The sequence below is a fragment of the Rattus norvegicus genome, chromosome 12, assembly GCF_021556685.1.
Source record: "Rattus norvegicus strain SHRSP/BbbUtx chromosome 12, alternate assembly SHRSP_T2T, whole genome shotgun sequence".
Taxonomy (NCBI): domain Eukaryota; kingdom Metazoa; phylum Chordata; class Mammalia; order Rodentia; family Muridae; genus Rattus; species Rattus norvegicus.
Genome location: NC_141545.1, coordinates 50,449,049 through 50,472,099, shown reverse-complemented (window position 1 = coordinate 50,472,099; position 23,051 = coordinate 50,449,049). Strand labels below are relative to the sequence as shown.

Here is a 23,051-nt window from a genome sequence, read left to right as displayed (position 1 = left end):
GCCTTCCAAACACCCAGCCCCCAGCTCAGCACCCACTCACCTAAGCTGACAGGTCCTGGACGAGGGCCAAGGGGCCACATGGGAACACCAGTGGGGTCACGGCTCATGGCGAATGGGCTATCCACTCAAGCCCATAGCAGAAGCATGGGGAAGAAGGCGACTGTGCCCACAGGCTGTCTCTGCAGGGCTGGGGAGACACAGAAGGACAGCTTGGTTCCGAGTTCCTTCCGCACAGACGGTGCAAAAGCTTTTGGGTTCCAACTGCATCGGCTGGCGTCTCCCCCAGCTCTGAGGCTCACATGCCTGTCAGCTTTACATATTCACGTAGAGTTCACATACAGCGCTGGGTCCACATAGATAAGCACCTCCCCTGCTCCCCAGACAAATATGTACTGAGCACCTACTGTGTGTACTAATATGAACTAGAGACTCCTGCAACCATGGGACTCAGTTTTGTGTGTGACACGCCCAGTCAGTCATGTGAACCTGTCCAGTCATGTGAACATGCCCAGTCAGTCATGTGAACATGCCCAGTCAGTCATGTGAACATGCCCAGTCAGTCATGTGAACATGCCCAGTCATGAACACGCCCAGTCAGCCATGTGAACATGCCCAGTCATGGACACACCCAGCCATGAACACATCCAGCCATGAACACATCCAGCCATTAACACACCCAGCCATGAACACACCCAGCCATTAACACACTCATGAACACATGAATACATACTGACATACTCCTGTGCATGCTCATTATAGAACACAAACGCTCAGGCACATCCTCATACACCCATGCACACACAAGCAGTTGTAACACTGCATAGGAAGAGCAGTGGTCTGTAACGGGATGGGGGAGCCTAGGAACAGGGGTACGGGTGGAGCTCTGCTGCCCGAAGAACACTGGTGGCCTTCAGCCAATGCTCTCAACCTATGGGAGGTAGCCACTGAGTACTCAAGGTGTCTACGATCACGTGTGCTGGTGAACGATAGCCATCCCAGTATGTGGGAGCAAAAAAAAAAAAAAAAAAAAAAAAAAAAATCAGGCATGTGAGGCCAGCTTGGCTACGTGAGACCCTTTCTCAAAACAAAACCAAAAAGTTTCATCAGATTCAGTCACTTTCTCTCCTCTCCATCAGCATCTGGGAGCCTCCGCAGGGCCTTTGCACATGCGGGCTGTATCTGTGACATGTGCCTCTTGCTCACACACAGATGCAAACCCTGGGCCCACCCCTTGGGCCGCAGTTCAGACATGCCTGGCCCCTCACACATGTGTTCACAGAGTAGCACCGACACCACGAGGTCCACAGGACTTGCTGCTGGACAGCCACATTGCCAAGGACACGATCCTCACTGTACCTTCGATGGCAAGCTCACAGGATACTGCATCCCCAACGGAACGGAGTGGGCAGCCCAGTGGCTGATGAGTAAATATTTGATGAGGGAATGCATGAAAGCAGCACGTGTCCCTGGTCCCCAACTAAGAGGCTGGCCAAATACAGGTGCCCAGAGTCTCACAACAAGGGCACTGAGTGATCTGAGTCCTTGTAGCAGTCAGGAATCAGAGCTGCAATAGCCATCTAAACAGAAGCCGATGGGGAACACACCCCGCTGTCAGACTGGATGACCCATGGGCAACCTCCTAGAGTGGACACGGCACTCATCTTGGTGGCCACAGTCTTTTCGTAGCTGTGCCAGCGTGACAGTGAGCATGTAGACAGAATTAGCTTCTTCGTGGTTTGAATAGAGTGTCACCAGGGCACTGCTGAGCTGGGATCAATGATGTACAAGTGTTAGCCACTGGAGGACCCCCTAAGCCCATCCCAGAGGCCACGATGCAGATGCAAGGAAGGGTGGGTGAAGGCAAGTGGGTTGGTTCATAGTCAATAGTTCTCACAAACACATGTACACTCATGCACATAGACAAGCATGCATGCAGACACACAGACAGGCACACACACACACAGGCACACACAAACACACACACACAGACCCAAAGACACACACACACAGAGACACACATGCACACAGACCCACAGACACCACACACACACACACACACACACACACACACACACACACACACACACCAAGGAATCAAAGACTCAGAGAACAGATTCATGAGCCAAAGCCCAAAACCATAGAGGGGGTGGGGTGCGCCTAAATCATCACACCCAACGTTAGAAGCCCAGGATTCTCCGCTTTCCACTGAGCCTGCTGTGAATGGCAAGGAGCCCATTTAGATGCTTTTAAACCCCACTCTGAACACATCACATATGCTACGCCCAATTTGAAATGGCAGTCTCTTCCAGAACACAGCAGAAGCCTATTGCACTGAACTGCCTGCTATCTATTCCTGGGTGGCCTCACTTACTGTGTCTAAGTGCAGAGTTGGTACGCCGTGTGTGTGTGTGTGTGTGTGTGTGTGTGTGTGTGTGTATGCATATGTGGTGTGTGGTGTGTGTGGGGTGTGTGTGTGTGTGTGGTGTGTGGGGTGTGTGTGTGTGGCATGTATGTGTGTGTATGCATGTGTGTGTGTGTGTCTGTGTGTGTGGGTCTGTGTCTCTGTGTCTCTGTCTGTGTCTCTGTCTGTGTCTCTGTCTCTGTGTGTGTCTGTGTCTCTGCACACCTGTGTCTGTGTGTATGTCTCTCTGTGTGTGTCTCTGTGTGTCTGTGCATGTCTGTCCCTCTGTGTGTGTGTGTGTGTGTGTGTGTGTGTGTGTGTGTGTGTGTTACTTGCTTTGTAGATTTCATAGGACTAAGAGTTGAACTCAGGTCTCACCCATCCTAGATAAGGGTTCTTCCAGTCCTCAGTTCATACATGCATGGAAATACGATCCCCGATTCATATGTGATCATGGAAATAGTGGGAAACAGGCAGAGGACAGGGATCCTCTCTGGGAGCCAGGAGGCTATAGCTATAAGAGGAGAGACAGCAGGGATCAGGCCAGCCCCTAGTCTAGCTGTAGCTCAGCTCCCAGACTTGATTCAGCACAGCAGCTGTGTCATTCCTGCCTTCAAATGGATCTGGATGCTCACCAGCCATTTGCTGTGCTGCACCAGAGTCCTGGGAATGCCACCTTCTGGGGAGGGCCGTGGGTTAGGGCTGACACCTTTCAGCCTCTTCCGAGACATAACCTTGGCCCCTGAATCCTCAAAGCCACCTGAGCAAACTCATCACTGTGGGAACAGCCAAGAAGCTAATGTCCTACCACAGACCCCAGGTGACCAGGGCATAGTCACTGGTCAGATGCCACCAGAATGTGTGGGCTTTCCTTGGTCCCCACAATGGCACCCACTCTGGGGCAGGGGCAGACATTCAGGAGGACAGGCAGGGCTGGGGATACAGTGACAGAGTGCCTGCCTAGCACATGAGAGGCCCCGTGTTTGAGACTCAGATTCGGCACTGAACTACATACACACAGGCGCACACACATAGGCACTCTCCGTGTGATGGCACACACGACATGTTGTGAGCACAGTGCTTGGCCTTTCTCTTGACCCCAAGCTGGCTACATCCTGAGGTCTGACCGAAGCTGCTGAGAGAAAAGTAATGGTCCATACGCCACCAGCTCAGGCAAAGAGCGTATCAAGATGTAAAGTGTGGCTTCTGAAAGCACGCATCCCCTGCTCGGTGGGGACAGCTGAGGAACCGAGAGCTGTCCTGAGGGAGGAGTGTCTGTTCCAGCCCGGCTTCCCAAAGAACACATTCCTGAAAGCAATGATGACTCCTCAGCCCCTGCCCTGGCCTCTAGCAACACCTGACCTTCTTCCCCTTGTGTGTTGGCCCTAGCTGGACATTTGATAACCGTAGGGTCTGTATCCTGTCTGTCTGCCTGTCCCTGTCCCTGTCTTGTCTTCTCCCCAGACAGGACCTGCCTCCTGGGTTCTTTGTGGCCCAGGCCAGCCCTTCCCTGCCTCTGGCCTCTGACCTGAGAGGTAGGACCCTGGATGAGTTATGCCTCCCAGACTCAGCTGGAGACTCAAGGATTCCACATCAACTAACTGGGCAGGCACTTCTCCAGCACAGACCAGTTTCCTGGATCCCTGATAGAGTTCTGAATCTCCCGGACAGAGAGGGTACTCCATCCTTGACCCACCCTCTGGGCTGCAGTCCAGGCACTTTTTCTCCAGCCTTCAGCACACAGTCCCACCCACAAGAGTTATAGGGGCAACTACCTAGGGTTCGAGGAAGTTCACAAGGGTCCCCCAGTGACGTCCAGAGCAGGACTGTTTGCCACAGCCCCTCAAGAGGCTGATGCAAACCGTCAGACACCCCCCACCCCAGACCAGCTGCGTATCTAAAGAGTGTTACATTACAGTTCATCCCTCTCGAGTAAACATCCGCCTTTTCAATCCCACGGCCAGTTCCTTCCTACAATTTGTGCTATTCTGGGACAATTGCAGCCACTGGAGAACCCAGTCATCAAGCAGCCTTCGTCCCCTCTTGTTTTCTCCAGGTTGGGGGAACTGGCAAACTACAGCTCGGAAGCTACGCTCGCCCTCTGCCTGGCTGTGTAAATAAAGTTTTATTGAGCCCAGACACTGAGACGGCTCTCAGGAGCCACGTCTGTGGCTCTGGCTGGTAGCTCATCATGTGACCCAGAGGGAAAAAAAAAAGACATCTACTGCTGTCCTTTATAGAACAAATTACTCTAATGTGCATACCGGGGTCCCCTCAAACACTGAGTCTCCAAGGCCAGGATTGCTCCCGTGGCTGCGGTAATATTTCAGGCTGCAGCCGGCTTCTTTTCTTCCCGAGGTCTCTTCCAGTTCCACCATAGAACTGTGAAACTGCTAATCGGACAGACGGAAGGTTTGAACTTTTTGCCTTTTCAGGCAGAGTCTCACATAGCCTCTGATTCGCTATGTAATCAAGGACGGTCTCAGCCTCCTGCTCTCCCTGCCTGACATTATACCCAATTTACTCCATCCTGCAGATCAAACCTGGGGCCTTCCCCGTGTCAGGCAAGCACTCTACTGGCCCAGCTGTATCCTCAAGCCCAGCATGTCTGGTTTGTTTTTTTAAGTTATTCACATATGAAAGTGTGAACATGTGTGTACCTTAGCAATCACATGGAGGTCCCAGGACGACTCTCAGGATTCCATTCTCTCCCACCATAGGATCTGGGGCTGGGACTCAGGTTGTCAGGATCGTGCGGCAAGAGCTTTGACCCTGCTGACCCACCTCACAGGCCCACAGGAAAACATTTAACAGTCTTAAACCCTAGCCTGGAGACCCAAAGGCCACATGGCATTCTGCCACACAGCCAGCGTAACCAGTGGGCATTCCCCGCACGGCCGGTTCACACTGCTGTCTAGGAACCAGTTTGTCAGTTGTTAGGCTGGTTCTGGCTTTTTGAGACAGGGTCTTGTTATACAGCCCTAGTTAGCTAAGTCTCAAATTCAAGGCAATCCTCCTGCCTCAGCCTCTCATGTGCTGAGACTGGCTTATGCTACCACACATGGTGGTATTTAGATTTTTTTTTTTTTAATATCATAGTATGTTACCAGTGTGTTCAGCTCTGGCGCCTTACATAGCATTTCCTGGTGCTTCTGAAATGCATGTCTAAGGGTATCCCCTCATTTGATAATCTGAGACCCGGCTAGCCTTAGGTCCTTTGAGAAACAGAACAGTGGCAATGTCTCAGTTAAGTCTTTGCACATATGAGGACCAGAAGAAAAGCTGGACTGCCAGTGCCCGCGCTGGTACTCTGTGACGTGCCACCCTTGCCCACTTGGGGAGTTCTAGCCAGCAAGCAATCCTATGTCAGAAGCCAAGTCTAACACTACAGCGAATACCCACGGGTAATTATTTTCCTGGGGAATCTGGCCCAGAAGACAGCGGGTTGGTTCAGAGGGTGTGTGTGCACTGCTCTCCAAGCCCTGCATGCTTGCACAATGATTCCCAGGGACCGACTTTCCTTGCTGACCTCCCAGCTGGAGGTCAGGTTTGCAGCCATTTCTCTGAAGCGAACCCAATAAGCGCAGCTGGTGGGCACTGGAGCCTGGCTGGCCTCACCTCTCCAGAACTGTCCCTGCTCCACTTAAAGGCCATTATTACAAATGGGGCTAGGTGGTTTCCAAAGGGCCTGGACAGTGCTCGGAAAGAAGGGAGTTGGCTGGAACCAGCCCAGAGGCTGCGCAGGCCTGGCATGGCCAGGGAGAGAGAGGCACGAACAAAGACAGCAGCAGAGCAGAGAGGACTCCACCCTTGGGCCCAACTCAACAAGCCACAACACAGCTCTGAATGTCAGCACCCTGCACTCTCAATGAGAAGTTGGGAAAACCATTTTACATAACAGAAAACAGTGATTCTCTCCCAAGCACACATTCTGGAGGAACTGGCAAATACTGGCCCAAGAACCGCCGACCTATGCACAAGCAAGTCCTTGCAAGGCTTAGAGCATAGTTCCTCTCACTGGGCAAAATGGTCCAGCCCCTTGGAGGGTTGCCATGTCCCACACACACGCACCCTGAGAGGAGATGGAGGGCATCTCATTCACAAATGCAACCTCTCTTTCCAGGGACAGCACTTTACGCTGCACCATTCCCACATACCTGAACATGCCTTTTACAGCGACTTAACTAGAGCACATCTCTTAGAGAAAGCCCACGTAAGACCCAGTTCTTGACACATCCAACTGAAGCCGGCTCAGGAGCAAGACCCAGGTTGTATCCCTCCCAAGGCTGGTGTTCCCACCACACCCCACTCTGGCCACAGACCCCTTCCAGGGTCACTGGAAGCCGATGGCCTTCGGAAGTGCCGGAGACCGACGGCCTGGTGTCCCACATGTCTCGGCCCACCTGTGTCCCCTTGCTCACCAAATGGACACACAGAAAACGGCCCTCTCTCTGTCCACCGACCAGCTGCCCTGCCTGGCGCTAGCTGTAAAATACCCCTGGGTTTTCAGCACAATTACTAGCGCTGTTTCCTCTTGAAAAGCCGGGCCGCTCTGGGGTTTGCAAGAAAATGCTTCTTTTCCTTTCTTCAAACATTCCTTTTAAAATAATTGTACTGAACTTTTTTTTTAAAAGTGAGAGGTTTAAAATGAAATAAAAAGATAATTGCTCAAGAGGAATGGCTGAAACTCACCCTTTGTTTAAGGCAAAAGAAGGTAAGGAAGGGTAGAGCCCAGAGACAACAAGCAGACAGGGCTATCAGGACGCTCCCAGACCTGAGAGGGGCTTGGGCTCTCTCTGTCTGGAGCTGCATGTGACCCTGCGTTGACTCAAAGACAGAGGAAGGTAAAGTGGCTTGGAGGGAGACTTCCACCCTGAATAAAACAGGCAGATGCGACCAGGGCCGGATGGAAGGCCTGGACTCACAGCAGACCTCTTGGAAGCAAGAGGCCACAAGGCAATCAACACTTTAGACGACAGGAACCCCTTGGGGTTTGTATGCAAAAGCGTACTTGCTTAAGCCATTGTTGGTCAGGGCTTGCTAAGCACAAGATAAACTCGGGAGTTTGGGGCAGATTATTTAAGTTGACAAGGCCACTAATGTGCGGATTTGGACACTACTGCCACCGCCACCGCCACCGCCACCGCCGGCTTTGAAGAAGCATCCCATCCAAATGTCCCAAAGGAGAAATGAGAAGGCACGCGAGGGGCGCCTGCGAGCAGACCCGGAACCCTTGCGGAACTATTTGCGATTGGGGTAGGGTGGGGATTTAAGGTTTCAGAAGCTGGAGGGATGGATTTCTAATGAAAACGTAGGCTTTTGCATCAGCCTGCTGGCGGAGCACTTCTATTTCCCAGATTGGGAGAGCGCAGACCCAGGGGGTGCAGACATAGGTCAAAACGCTGGCCACACCCAATATCAGCTCGTCTTCCGCACAGGACTGGACTAAAAGGAGCAGATAAATAAAATCGCAAACCGAGAAACGCCACCGACCCAGTGACCCAATGACATCACTCGGCGCAGAGACGGAACTCGTGCCCCAGGCCCCGTGAGTCCTCCTGGTTTATCTCCAGCACTACAGTGACACAGCCCTCCTCCACAGCAGCCTGGGACTGGGTAACAGGCCTACCCCGCGCACACAACCAACCCAGGTTCTTTTTTTTTTTTTTTCCGGAGCTGGGGACCGAACCCAGAGCCTTGCGCTCACTAGGCAAGCGCTCTTCCACTGAGCTAAGTCCCCAACCCCCCAACCCAGGTTCTTGTAGCTGAGGATGTTCTCCCGCCCTGATCAGCGCAGGGGAACCCAGGGACAAGCCTCACACAGCCCCGGTCAGTTCGACGAGCTCGCCGACGTTAAACCGTAGCTTCTCCTTTCTTGTTCTTCCCCAAGGTTACCCATGAATATTAATTTTTTAAAGTCCCACCGTCTTTTAAGTTTTAAAGATTTAAAAGCCTAGTCTCTTTAGAATCCGAAGTCTTAAAAGCCCCTCAACTGGGGGCTCCTGTAACATCAAAAATAAAATACCTTCTTCCTACTTTAAGAAAGAAGAAGCAGGGCTGGAGAGATGGCTCAGTGGTTAAGAGCACTGACTGCTCTTCCAGAGGTCCTGAGTTCAATTCCCAGCAACCACACGGTGGCTCACAACCATCTGTAATGGGATCCGATGCCCTCTTTTGGTGTGTCTGAAGACAGTTACTGTGTACTCATGTACATAAAATAAATCTCTACAAAAATAAATAAAGGAAGAAGCAGTCACAACCAGAGCACAAAGCAAAAACAAGCCTCAAGTGTATAAATAAACTCAATCGTCCACTGTCTGAGATTCACTCAGGCTCTTCTCGGCTTCAAAGGCCTTGGGTCACTTCCCCAGCTCTGCCTTCTGGGTGTACTAGCACACACAGCTTCTCTTGTCCCCTCCGGCTGACTCCACTTCACTGTGACCACAATTCTTGGTGGTCATCCCACAGTACTGTCATCTCCAAAATGCTGAAGTCTTTCCTGCAACTGGGCTGTACCTTCACCAACAGCCTCTCCTGGGCTCTCTACAGGAACTCCAGCCCTGCCACACAGTGCCAAGCCTCAGTCGTTCTCCATGACCCCTTCATGCCTTCAAAACTAGGACCACCTTGGTGACTCTTACACATTACCAAGTTCAGCCGCCAGTGTGAGGTACAACCTGGTCCGTCTCTGGAACACAGCTTCTGTGTTTCTCAGGAAACCCTTCCCAGAGGAGTTCATCTCAGTGATGCTGGTTTCTTAGCTCTAGCTGACCAGCGCCGAGTGTCCCAGAAACTCAATGGTAATACTTTATTGGTGCTGGTCTCTTGTCTGATTCTTCAGCCCCAGCTGACCAGAACCACAAACTCTCAGTTCAAAATAGCAAATGGCTCTCCTAGTCTTTGGCTCCCTCTGAAACCTCACAGGCCAGGCCTGCTCACAAGATTCTCATCTTCCAAGCTCCTGCAGGAACTTGGAAGTGGTGCAGTCACAGGGTTCAAGGTGGAACAGGTCCACCGTGCAGGTGAGACCGGGCAACCGTTTTTCGAGCTCTGATTCCTTCCCCAGTCCTCCCCAAACCATGGTCGGGTCTGATACAGCAACACCCCCTTATCCTAGTATCAATTTCTGTCTTTGTGTTTGTCTTACTATGATAAACGCTATGAGCAAAGGAAGCAGGGAAGGAAAGGGTTAATTCACCTCACACTACCACAACAGAGTCCATCACTGAAGGAAGTCAGGTCAGGAACTCACACAGGACAGGAACCTGCAGGCAGGAGCTGATGCAGAAGCCATGGAGGGGTGCTGATTACTGGCTTGCTTCCCCCATGGCTTGCTCAGCCTGCTTCCTTACAGAAACCAGGATCACCAACCCAGGATGGCCCCGCCCACAATAAGATGGCCCCGCCCACAGTGGGCGGGACCCTCCCCATCAATCACTAATTAAGAAAATGTTTTTTAGGCTTGCCTTCAGCCTGATCTTTCTCACTTGAGGCTCCCTCCTCTCAGGTGACTCCAGCTCACAGCCAAGTTAACATAACACTAGCCAGGACTGAGCTCTGAGGCAAAAGAAAAGTCTCTACAGCTGGGGCTAGTCCAGCCTGGCTCCAAGGCCTGAGGAAACACAGAGTTGGGGGGTTCGACCACTACTGTGCCCTCAGCTCCCAAGCCCACTGTCTTTATCCACCGGCTTACAGAGGAGCCAAATTACACCATCAACTACCAGAGGCTGCTTCATCCACCCCTGAGGGATTCGCTCAGGACTGGCTAATTGGCAGATAATGACTCACAATGAGTGTAATGGAGTCCTTTACACTCGAGCTCCAGGGAGCCGCAAGGCATCCCAGAGAAAAGTGAAAAATATAATTAAAAATAAGTTTCCTGTTTGTCCGCTGGGGTGAGGTGCGGCGGGTGGGGCGGGAGGGGCCCGGTCTCACCTGCACGGTGGACCTGTTCCACCTTGAACCCTGTGACTGCACCACCCATACGTGTGACGATCATTTTTTCTTTTGCGGTTGAACGCGGGTGGTCTGCATACTCTCAGGATCTCTCTCTGGACCTAGAGTCCCCGGATGCTGCTAGCATAGCTAGCCAGCTTGAGCCCTTCTCCTGCTCCCAAGTGCCAGGATTAGAGGTGAGGTTGTCACGTCTGGTTCTTACACAGGTGCCGGGATCCGAACTCGGAGCCTCTCGCCTGCCCAGCAAGCATCTTCTCTACTAAGCCACCTCCCAGCCCAAAATCAATCTTTAAAACCTTCAGGTACAGCTGGTTGTTGAGATACAGATCCGAATGGAGGGTGATGAGCCTGCACGAGTCTGCGGCACGAGTCAGAGAGATAGGCAGGTGTGTGTGGATTAGTCATCTCTAGGGCGGGATCAAGAGTGTAGGTCATCCACCCTTGTTTTTGTTTACTTCAACTTCTGGAATTCCGAGGGGAGCATCCTTCTGGATTATCAAGCTGCGGCTCCGTGAAACACCTCGCCAACCGAAGTTCACTTCTCCCAGCTGCCTCTGAGGCAGGTGGGTCCTCTATGATGACGATGACGCTAACTGCTAGGGTCCTGGGGCAGACACATTGCCAGAATATAACCTCACTCCGGCAAGGGAGGGAGTAGGATTAAGGGTGCCTCCCCTACCCCTCCCGTGGAGAGAACTCTGATGTGTGCCTCTCCATAACAGAGCGGGTTTTAGCTCTCCTAACCTCCCACCTGGTGTCTCCAGTCACCCAATGAACCTGCCTCCAAGCTATGCACGCTCACCCCTGGACTCGGCGAACCGTGACACTCCAAATCTCTGGCTTCCAGGAGCCTCGATGGACCTGATAACCACCAACAGCCAAGAGTGGTGCGCCCGCCCCGTACTAGGTTGGGACTTTGAAGAGCTTCTCTCCCTGGGACTAGTGTGAAGCCCAAACATTGTGTGGAGCCTGGGGTGGGAGCCATCAGGACAGAGAGGACAGCAGAGGTGGGACTCCGACAGACTCCCAGCTAGCACGTGGGGGGTCACCATTTTAGGGCACCATGTAGGCAGACAGTCCCCAAGTTCCAAGGCTCAAGTCAAAAGTCTTCCCATTTCACAGTGGCTGGGATGTGCTCAGCAGAAGCCATACTCCGGCTCAGGATCTGAATCCTCTGCATGGCAGGTGACCTGACCTGACTTCGTCCCTCACTGCTGGGAAGCAGCAAACCACAGCTTCAAACACCCATGTGGTCGCAAACCCCCAAACCAAGGCACCCATAATCAGCGGCCGGCTTCTGTGGGACAAAGCGGTACATACACTGCGGACAGAGGCTGCTCGAGGCTGAAGGAGTCCTCATGGGGTCAAGCTGAGACCAGAGTAGCTGACACCTTGTCTGCCTCAAGCCACCTCACCTGAGAGGGGGCGCAGGTGTGCTGGGGTGCAGACAGCAAGCAGGCACTGTGTGCCCTCAGATGGCAAACCCAAGGAAACAGTGGCTCAGAAAGCTGCCCCAAGACCTGCTCCCATCAAACCCCACAGCCCAGGAAGAGCAATACCCAGCTTCAGTCACAGCAGGAAAGGCGGCCAGCTCACCAGACCCCAAAGGCAAATGCCTGCACTGGTCTGGCAAAGACTGTCAGCTCCACCCACACACTCTGACGCGGCTGACACAGTCCTCTTGGCTTCTGGCTTCTGAGCATCAGAAACCCAGACTCCCCCCGTCCCCCCAGTGCTGGAGAGCCACGCAGTGTCCAGTCCAAAGGTCCCCCCACACTGTCCCCAGCACAGGTAACCTGAGGGACCCTCAGAGGCAACCTGCTGGCGGGTAGACCATGGAGGTTCCAGATAAACCAACTGAACCTGGATGGCGCCTGAGTCAGATGCCTCTGGGGCAGAACTATGACACCCCACTTTCTAGGACCACTGACTCGCCAGGGAACTGGCTGGAAACGCCAGTCTCCCCGTGGTGTCACCCCCTGCTGGACGAAGGACAACACGCTGACGGTCAAACAATGCGGGTCGAGCATTCACTTGCCCTGGCTGAACTTGGTGTTCACCAGCTTTATTGAGTCCACCTCCAGGAATGAACCCAAAAGTCAAGTTCAGGCGGCGTTCAGAGAGTGGGGTGTGGCTCAGATGAGTGATGGATTTGGGGCCAAAATAAAGGTATGTCCTGTGAGGAGGGGAAGGAAGCAGGGTCCCTCACAGACAGCGATCAAGGAAGGCTCCAAGGGAGTGGGTGACACCACAGCCAAGGGGCCTGGGAGGTTGGAGATGGCGGACAAAGAAGAAGCAGATGTCTAGAGGTTAAGAGTGGGAGTTAAGAGGCAGCTGGGGGGCTGGAGAGATGGCTCAGCGGTTAAGAGCACCCGACTACTCTTCCCGAGGTCATGAGTTCAATTCCCAGCAACCACATGGTGGCTCACAACCACCTGTAAAGAGATCTGATGCCCTCGTCTGGTGAGTCTGAAGACAGTTACAGTGGACTTATATATAATAAATGAATATATCTTTAAAAAAAAAAAGAGGCAGCTGGGGCTGGTGAGGGGGAGGGGAAGGGGTCTGCACCCAGTGTGTAGGAGAACAACGGGCAGAGCCCACAGAGCCCACAGAAGTCACATTTGGGGCTCTATTGGAATGCTCCCTTCCTCTCCCTCTGAGGACCCCGCTGTACTTTCCAGAGCAGGAGAGAACAGACCTCCCAGGTGTGGCGAGTCCAGCCTGTTCCATGGCTGTGGGCCTCTGGGGAGGCAGAAACGGAAGCGAGAGGAAGCTGTGCTGGGAGAGCTGCGAGTGGTGCCTCACAGAAGTGAAAATTTTGGTTTCTTTAAAAAAAAAAAAAGAAAAAGAAAAAATTATGTGATTATGTTTTTGTTTTGATCCCAGGTGGGGGATACAGGACTGTTTCGGACTATCCAAGAGCAATGGTGCACTTGCAGGGGCGAGATTCTGCCAGCTGACGATGGTTCAGATTTGGAATTCTGGGGACTCCTGAGAGGGTATAAAGAAAACCAGAGCCTGGAGGGTCGGGCGGATTACTGGCTGGAGACCTCCTGACCACAAAGATTGGACTTTTCCCCAAGGAACTTGATGCACCTAATCAACAGGAAGTAGTCCAACGAGATCTACGTCCCCGTTCCCCTCTAACCGTCTTTCTCACCAGCCTAGTGTTGGAGTGGTGGGAAGGATTGGGGTGGAGAAAGGTGGCAGGTATAAGAACCCCCAAAAAGTATCCTAAAGTCCAGATTACAGCTCACCGCGAAGGCCTTCCCCAGCCCGAGTGTCCTCAGCTGTCAAAAGGCTTCTGAATCATAGACAGGAAAAGCACTCGGCAATGTTTACATGTGGGTCCCCTACCACGTGACGGGAGCCAGGAACACAGGTGTAAACAGGCCTGGTCAGCTGTGGACAGGCAGAGGAAGGTGGATCAGAGAGGAGACTGTGTGGGCACACACAATGTGTTCTCCAATCCAAGACATCCAAGAATCCACAACAGCAGCTCCACCATCAAAGACAGCTTCCTACATTGATCTGAGCATGTATCTGGCTTCCTAGGGCCACTGGCCTACTGCGAGGTCCCAGTCCCCACTCCACTCCCCAAGGCAAGGTCCCAAATTCACAACAAAAAGTGTAGCTCTGGGGAGCAGGGACAAGGAGAGCCTGTCACTGACACCAGGAAATAGCACCAGGAAAGCCCCTGTCCCCTTTAAGAGAATTGTTCAGACACGTCACCTGGATTCCTCAGTGTCTGGGTGAGCTGGGTAGTTTTATGTCAATATGACTCAAGTCATTGAGGGGAGGGGAGCCTCAACTGAGATAAGGCCTCTGTAAGACCAGACTGTAGGCGAGCCTAAAGAGTTTTGATTAGTGATTGATTGGGAGTGGTGGGGGTTCAGTCCATCATGGGTGGGGCCATCCCTGGCCCTGTGGCCCTGGGTTCTATAAGAAAGCAGGCTGAGCAAGCCAGTAAGCAGCACCCCTCCGTGGCCTCTGCATCAGCTCCTGCCTCCAGATTCCTGCCCTGTCCGAGTTCCTGTCCTGACTTCCTTCAATGATGAACGGTGATATGGAAGTGTGAGCTGAATAAACCTTTTCCTCCCCAAGTTGTGTTGGTCGGGGTGTTTCATTACAGTAGTAACTTTAAGACACCTGGAACCACTGGGAGGAGGAAGTGAATTATGGAGAGATAACCTGCCTAAGCCAAGCTCACGCTTGTTAGAAAATTGCAGAGTCCCAAAGCCTTAACTGTTCAGCAGCTAACCAGCAGGAATGAACCAGGACAGTCCTTCAAAGTCAGAAGCCTGAGGGACAGGCTGCCTGGACGGGTGTGGCTGTGTGGTCAGAGTGGGACTTGGGTTCTGGCTCGTGACGTCAGCTGTGTAACTGAACCCTCAGTTTCTCCAGCTAGGCCAGAGGAGTAAGTTCAGTGTCTGACTTCCAGAGAGGCTAAGGAAGTACACTGGAATCCAGCCCATGGCAGGAAGCCAACATCAACGGTCACAATGTTGCCCACCCTGCCCACCCGTTCCTGAAGTCAGGCCACCTCGTTCACAGCTAGCCTGCCAGCCCAGCAGAGAGAGACTGAGTCAGCCATTGAAGAGGAGAAGGGACATCAGGGAAGACACCACACCCAACATTTATCTATGGCACATGTTCCCCCCACACACACACACACAAATATATATAACATACACAAAGGTAAACACATACATACATACACATACAATACAAAAATACATACAAGGGAAATAACATACATACACACACAACAAATACATTTAACACAAAGGTAAACAGCACATGCATGCATATGCATACAACACAAAAATACATACAAGGGAAACAACACATGCATACACACACATACAACACACAAATACAAGGGAAATAACACATGTACACACACATACAACACACAAATGCAAGGGAAATAACACATGTACACACACATACAACACACAAATACATACAAGGGAAATAACACATGCACACACACACAACACACAAATGCAAGGGAAATAACACATGTACACACACAGACAACACACAAATACATACAAGGGAAATAACACATGTACACACACATACAACACACAAATGCAAGGGAAATAACACATGTACACACACAGACAACACACAAATACATGCAAGGGAAATAACACATGCACACACACACAACACAAAGACAACAAGGGTAACAACACATGCATACACACACATACAACACACATACAAAGGGAAACACATGCATATACACATACAACACACAAATACATAAAAGGGAAATAATACAGGCACACACACATACAACATACAAATACATACAACAAGGGAAACAACACATGCATAGACACACACACATACAACGCATGCACAAGGGAAAATAGAAGAGTCATTGTGCAAAGGCCTTGTGGTAGAAAACTCAAGGGGAAAAGGAACCCTTCCCTTGCACAGTGCACTAGGGTAGAAAGCAGAGGAGAGCGCTGGGACACAAGGCTAAAGGAACGTGACTGCCCAGTGATTGGTGATTGGGGAGCAGCTAAACAAACTGGGGGCATCCTGGCTTGGGATTAAACTATCCCAAGGGAAGTTCACAAAGCAGCTAAGGGCGTGATGCTAAGCTGGAAGGGTGTCCACAAAGCTGGACACATCTGGGGCTCTGCAAAGTTGAGAAGAACAACCACAAAAGAGGAGTTGGCAAAACCCCCTCCCTGCAAAATGCCTCCCCACCCTGCAAAATGCCTCCCCACCCTGCAAAATGCTTCCCCAGCCCGGCAGAGCAGCGGTGTGCTTGTCTGATGGGGGAGGCCTCTGTGGGGTAGTTCTGCTGTTTGCAGAGCACCGGGTTCTACCAAAAACCTTCTTGTTTTTAATGCTAAACAAAGAGGCAGAGTGTGGTTTGCTGCCATCTGCCCCATCCACAAACCTCAATGAGGCTCCTGGAGCCAAGGTCTTAGGAGGACAGCCACTCTCATCCAAAGCTCAAATAAACAAACGTCCCTTTGGCAGAGGTCCCCTCGCCCTCCCCTCCAGAGCTGGAAATCAGACAATAGCAGTGTTTTCTGAGAGACAGTGAAGGGCTCCGGCTCAGCAGTGGGAACTCACCCAAATACAAGCTTCCCCACCCAAGACCCTCCCTTTCCTACAGTCAGGGTCGGCCCACCTCCCACTCTCTCCTGTGCCAGATGCTTCCCCTAGAGCCCTGACAAGCCCTGAATTCCTGAGGCCCAGAATCCAGAATCTTAAACACCCAGGCTCTCCGGTCAAAGCTTAGAGGAGGATGAGGCCACCTGTGAGCCTGAAGGACCGGTCACTCTGCAAGAGTTTGTTAAATAAGAACCTTCTACGCTGTGGTGTCACGTGGGCTTCCTTCGGGAGGACGAACTGGCAGGGGGTTGGGCAACGTGGAAGGGTTAGAGGTCAGGGGGCGGGGTCCAGGTCTGTTCACCTACAGTCTTAACCCTAACCTTGAGGCCTCCTGGGAAAGAGGACAAGGGACCTAGGCTCAGACCTACATGTGGAGGAGGAGCCCGCCAAGGGAGGGGCTTTCCAGACAGTGGACCCAGGAAGCAGGACCCATGGGAAATGGGAGTGGAACAAACTGGATGAGAGGGGCCAGCCTACCAGGCAGAGTTCGTGCAGAAAGAGTGAGGAGACCTCAGTGGCTCCCGAGGGATTGGTCCCGATTCCTGAGAGAACCAGGACTGCAACGGACATGCTGGGTGACTGAATGCTAGAAATACACAGTGGGATGTGGCTCCCATGGGAGCCATGGGTGCCACCCCTTAGGGCATCCGGAGTCCGTTGCTGCCCGACATCCGCTAAGGAGGCCTCTGTCCGGCAGTGCCAGCGAAGCCTTGACATTTGTAGGCTAAGATTTAAAGGCAGGACGTGATTCACACACACGGTCCTTTCTCGGGGAGGAAGGAAATGGCCCTCAGATCCACAACCAAATTTAACTTTTCCACGCAGCACTGTAGCCGGTCACACAGGAGGACGCACGCACAGGGACCCCCACCTCTTGGGAGTCACTGCTCAGCTTTCTCCAGAAAGACCTCCTGCTACCCTGAGCATACAGCAAAAAAACCTAAGGAAGTGGGGTGGGGCTCCTGTGGGATGAGCGGCAGGCAGAGGGGCAGCTGGTCCTTCCCAATCTCCATTCTCTCTCCCTCCTCGAGAGACAGAGATAAAAGAGATAAAGAAACTGTGCTATGCAGGAAGCCAGGCCTCTCTCTCTCACCAACGAGGGAATTTCAGACCCTGTGAACAAGGTGGGCTCAGGGGCAAGGGGGCACAGCCACACCTGGGAGAGGTGCCTCTGCTGTGTTAGGTCCTGGGGGGCAAACACAGTGCCCTTGCATACTGAGGACTGGAGAAACAGTTCACAGGGCCCAGGCAGTTAGATTCTCCTGGCCTGACCTTCAGTTCCAGGATCAAGAATCCCATCTGAGTTCTTCCAGACACTGAAGTGGAGTTGGCAGGTGGCCGGGCTTCCTGCTGCTCCCCTATGCAAGGGAGCAAACCCCACTTATGGTGGAAACTGTGTCCCTGGTGTCCTAGTAGCAGGAAAGGACACGTAAGCTAGGACTCCCTTTCTGGGGCCTTTCCCCAGGACCCAAATGTGTCTGAGGTGACCTCCACCTTCAAGCCAGTGGCACACACAGAACTGGCCTTCACCTTCAGGCCTGTGGCACACACAGAACTGGCTGCAACCTTTAACTCATCCCAGCTCTGTGAGCCTGGGAAAAAAGCTCACTCTTTCTGGGCCACCATTTCTTGGAGTGACAGCAAGGCCGCTGGGCCTTCCATCAAGAGGGTAAGAAGAGAAACACCCTAAGGGGAGCAGGGCTGGGGTGAGGCTCAGTGTAGAGAACCAGCCTGGTATGCATGATGCCCTCAGTCCTTACCCCAGCTCTGAGAAAACAGGGTTCAGCAGCTGGATCAGGAGGTCAAGGTCATCCTCAGCTACATAACAAGTTTAAGACCTAGCCTGGGCTACATGAAAACCTGTCCCCAAAGTAACAAACACCCAAGGGAAAGGAGTGAGCCTGTGCATTAGGGATTGGTGCTTAAGTGTATATATGTGTATGTGTATGTGTATGTGTGTGTGTGAGTGTGTCTGTCTTGTGTGTGTACATGTGTCTGTGCATCTGTGTGCGTTTGGGTGTGTCTGTGAGTATGCATGTGTCTGTGTGTGTCTATGTGTATGTACACACATGTGTGTCTGTGTGTGTGCACATGTGTCTGTGTATCTGTCTATATGTATATGTCTGTGTGTCTGAGAGTGTGTGTCTGTTGTATGCATGTGTGTGTAAGCATGTGTCTGTGAGTGTGTATATCTGTGTGTGTGCCTTCATGTCTGTGTATGTGTGTGCATGTGTGGACATGTATCTGTGTGTGTACATGTATGTCTGTGTGTGCCTGTGGGTGTGTCTGTGGGTGTGTCTGTGGGTATGTGTCTGTGTATGTCTGTGTGTCTATGTGTACATGTATGTTTGTGTGTGTGTATACATACGTGTGAGCATGTCTGTGAGTATCTATATCTGTATGTGTGCCTACATGTCTGTGTGTGAGCATGTATGTGTGTGCATGTGTGTGCATGTGTGTTTGTGGGGGTGTGTAGGTGTGTTTTGGGTGTCTGTGTATGTCTATTTGTGCATGCATGTGTGTGTGTATACACGCATGTGAGCATGTCTGTGAGTGTCTGTCTATATCTGTATATGTGCCTGCATGTCTGTGTGTGTGCATGTATGTGCATGTGCAGGTTTTGGGGTGGGGGTGGGGGGGAAAAGATTAACCTCCATGCTGCTTGGTGGGTTTGTTTGTTTCTGTTTTTTGCTTTCATTTTTGAGACAGGGTTTCTCCCTGGGAACTGAAGCTCACCAACTATGTGAGGCTGGGCTGCCTGCAAGCCCCAGGCACTCGCTCTCCACTCCCCATGCCCAGTACATGGCTCCTCCTTCTTGCACAAAAAGCACCTTACTGAACTATCACCCCAGCCCCAAATGGTTCTGGATGAGGTCAGGTGACCATTACGAATGCTGTCCTTACCAGAAAGAAGACAGAACAGCTATGAACCATGAAAGCCTAGCACTCAGGTGCACATTCTCCCTCAAGTCCCACCCCCTCCCTCCATCCCGTAAACACCACCTCTGTTGTGCGCAGAGCTGACCCAGGTAGGTGTCCAGTGAGTACATGAAAGGAGCTCAGAAAGATCAAGGGACTCACACAAGGTCACACAGCAGATAGAGTGCAGAGTAGAATCAGTAATTAGACCAGTGACCCACGCTGAGGACAGAACCTTCCTCTGTTGTCCGTCTTCCAGCAGCCTGACCTATGCCCGAGGCTCAGTGCCCAACCTCAGCAGGGATGTCTCCCAGCTCAAGGATCCTATTGAAAAAAACTTCTTGCATCTTTCTATGGTTCTGCTGTGCAGCAGAGGATGCCCTGGAGGTGTATTACCACCAGCCACCAGCCATGGCGACTCGGGACCCCCCTCCCTCCCAGGGCTCCTCTCTCCCTCCCCACCCCATCATAACCCGATATCTGTGAAGGTAGAGAGAACACCAAGCCTGAGCTGATCACCAGAACAGAGAGTGCCAGGCCTCCTCGGGCGTGACGCTCACAGTGACAGCAATACTCAGGGACTGGCTGGTGCTGTTTGCTTTCCTGTGTTTGTGTTTTCAAAGTCACCTTCTACTTGGACGCCATAGCTGGCTGTTTTACTGTGGGGCCATGACTCTGAGACTAGTTCAAGTATAGCCAGTAGGGGACCTCAATCTCCACAAATCACAAATGTTGTGTGTGTATGTGTGGGTGTGTGTGTGTGTGTGTGTGTGATATGTGTGTGTGTGGTGTGTGTGGTGTGTGTGTGTATGTGTGTGGTGTGTGTGTGTGTGGTATGTGTGTGTGTGTGGTGTGGTATGTGTGTGTGTAGGGTGTGTGTGGTATGTGTATATGTGTGGTGTGTGTGTGTGGTGTGTGGGGTGTGTGTGTGGTATGTGTATGTGTGGTGCGGTATGTGTGGTGTGTGTGTGTGTGTGGTGTGGTATGTGTGTGTGTGTATGTGTGGTGTGGTATGTGTGTGTGTAGGGTGTGTGTGGTATGTGTGTATGTGTGGTGTGTGTGTGTGGTATGTGTGTGGTGTGTGTGTGGTATGTGTGTGGTATGTGTGTGTGTGTGGTGTGGTATGTGTGTGTGTGTTGTGTGTGCTGTGTGTGTGTGTGTGTGTGGTGGTATGTGTGTATGTGTGTGTGGGGTGTGTGTGTGTGTGTGTGTGTGTGTGTGTGTGTGTGTGTCAGAGCCAGGGAGCTCAGGAATCTCCTCAGCCTTCTCTGCTGATTGGATACTAGGAGGTAGCTCTTGGTGAAACTGAAGGAGTTTCCTTCCTTAATGTAGATGTTCAGGTTCGCTGGGAAACACGAGGCTGGGGTCTGAACTTCAAATCTCAAGGGCACAGAAATCCTGCTTCCGTGTCAAGAGGCCCCCAACCCAGCTTCGAGTCCCTGAAGATCAGCCAGGAACTTGCTGAGGGCCAGCCAGGCAACAGGCCTCTTAGGTGCAAGAACACACCAGCAGGACAAGCCGGCAGATGGGGTGCAGGGGCCCACAGTATGAACCTCCCACTTCACTAGCAAAGGCAGTTGTCCATGGTGGCTGCCAGTGGGCATCTTCCGTGAGCTGAGCATATGGAGACCAACTCGGCAGGGATGAGGGGATGCTGGTGTGAAGCCCTGAGTTGGGGGGGCGGGGTCCCAGCACCCATGGAAAAGCCAGTATGATGGAGTGTGTCTATTACTCTAGCAGTGCTGGGAAGTAAGACAGCTGGATCCCTGGGGCTCGGTGGCCAGGCCAGCCAGGTTCAGTGAGAGATAGCAATGGGGAGTGGTGAGAGACAGTGTTAGGGGTGGGGGGGGAGGACACCCGATGTCAACCTCTGACCTCCACATGATAATTCTCCGGTCAGCAAGGCCATGTGCACACACATACGTATACCACCCAACGTGCACACGAAATATATAAGCAAACAACGAATTAATAATAATACTAAACTACCTAAAGCCAGAGCCGGCCACTGACACCAATGAGGGTGACCCAGATTTATTGGAGGGAGTTAGTGAGAGGAACAAGAACTGAGCAGGGCCAGCTGAGTCAGCACCAGAGCTGGTGCAGACCGACAGGCTGGGGGAGGGGAAGGGAAGGAAGGGGCTGGCCCACACTCGGCAGAGCAAGAGCTGCTGAGACCCCCACCTCAACCCCGTGTCACAGAAGGAACTGAGGCCGGACTGAGCGATTGCAACATCCCCATCCAAGGTCACGCAAAGAAGCCATGTCAATCCCCTGCAGATGCCCCAGGCCCCCAACTCACCTCTGACTCCACCATCCACCCTGCCCTGTGGCTTCCTACACCCTCTCCTCTCTCTGCCCTTCCAGATAGATCTCCATGGCACGAGCGCCCAGTCCTTCCGAAGCTGCTTCCGCAGCCAGGGGAGGAGGTAGACAGTTCATCTTACATGGGCCACCTCTTGTCGGTCCAGAGGTTAGAACCTGGATGCTAGCCAGGCCTTGGCAGGGGCAGGAAGCATCCCCAGTGATGGCGATCAGGCCCAGACTCATGAAGGAGCCTAGTGTGCAGGCCAGGAAGGGACAAAGCCCCAGTCTGCGCTGCTCCCACACTAGGAGCTGATGACAATGCTACAACCTTAGAAAGCTGCTACCCGACCCACTCCAAATGCCAGTTGTAGTTTGCAGAATTCTAGGAGTCAGTCCACTCAAAGTAAGGAAAAGTATGCAGCCCTGTAAAATGACAGCCGGTATTGGGTGCTCAGCTGTTAGGAGCACTGGCTGCTCTTCGGGGGACCAGGGTTCGATTCCCAGAACCCATGTGATGGCTCGCAACTTCTATAACTCCACTCCAGGGATTCCAACACCCTCACACAGACATACATGCAGGCAAAATACCAACACAGAGAAAATAAAAATAGTAACTCATTTAAAAAAGAAGAACGGAGGTACTAACAAACAGGATTCTTGGGAATTTGCTTTTCAGAAGAGAAACTGAGGCACGAGGAAGGGATGTGATGTGCCCGGGCCACACAGCTGAGAGTTTCCAGAGAATAAAGTCCCGTCCTACTGTGCGTGCAGACCGTTCTCAGTTAACGCATGCTACCAGCATGGAGTCTTTAGAACATAGGGCACGGTGTTCCCTCCTGTCTCACAGCCCCATGTCCCACAGAGGAGACTGAAGTTGGAACAAGCTCACCCAGATGAGGGACGGCGGCATTCTAAGGCAGTAGCACATAGACACAACTGCACAGAAAACAGAAGACCAGCAGCACACTGGTGCGCTAGACAGCAGCCTCATGGCACCTTCCGGCTGAGGGACACACAACCACGCAATGAAAAGAGCCCTGTGCACACAGTAGGTACTTTACTGCACATAGTAGGTGCTTTACCACACGCACTAGGAGCTTCGCCCATCACCACCAGCCTTAACAGAGCCGTGGCGGTACCCGAGTCCGCCACAAGTCCTAACGTGTGCATACCTGTGACCCCAGGCTGTGTAGCTCTGATTCGGGTGGGGTCACCCTAAGAAGAGCCACCTCCCTGGGGTGACTCAGGCCTCAGGCTGAGAACTGGGCGGGACACCCAGCAGCCATGCGGATGCCTGGCCTGAACCCCACCGAAGCTG

General features: G+C 52.3%; 1 protein-coding gene across 4 annotated transcripts in view; it reads right to left on the bottom strand.

Moving 5' to 3' along the window:
- Kiaa1671 (KIAA1671 homolog) overlaps window positions 1–23,051 on the bottom strand; it is a 142,664-nt gene that overhangs the window by 111,317 nt on the left and 8,296 nt on the right. For all 4 annotated transcript variants that reach the window (NM_001402472.1, XM_087578142.1, XM_087578143.1 and 1 more), the window contains exon 2: window positions 41–187. The gene's annotated coding sequence lies outside the window, so the exon portion shown is untranslated. The remainder of the gene's footprint in view (window positions 1–40; window positions 188–23,051) is intronic.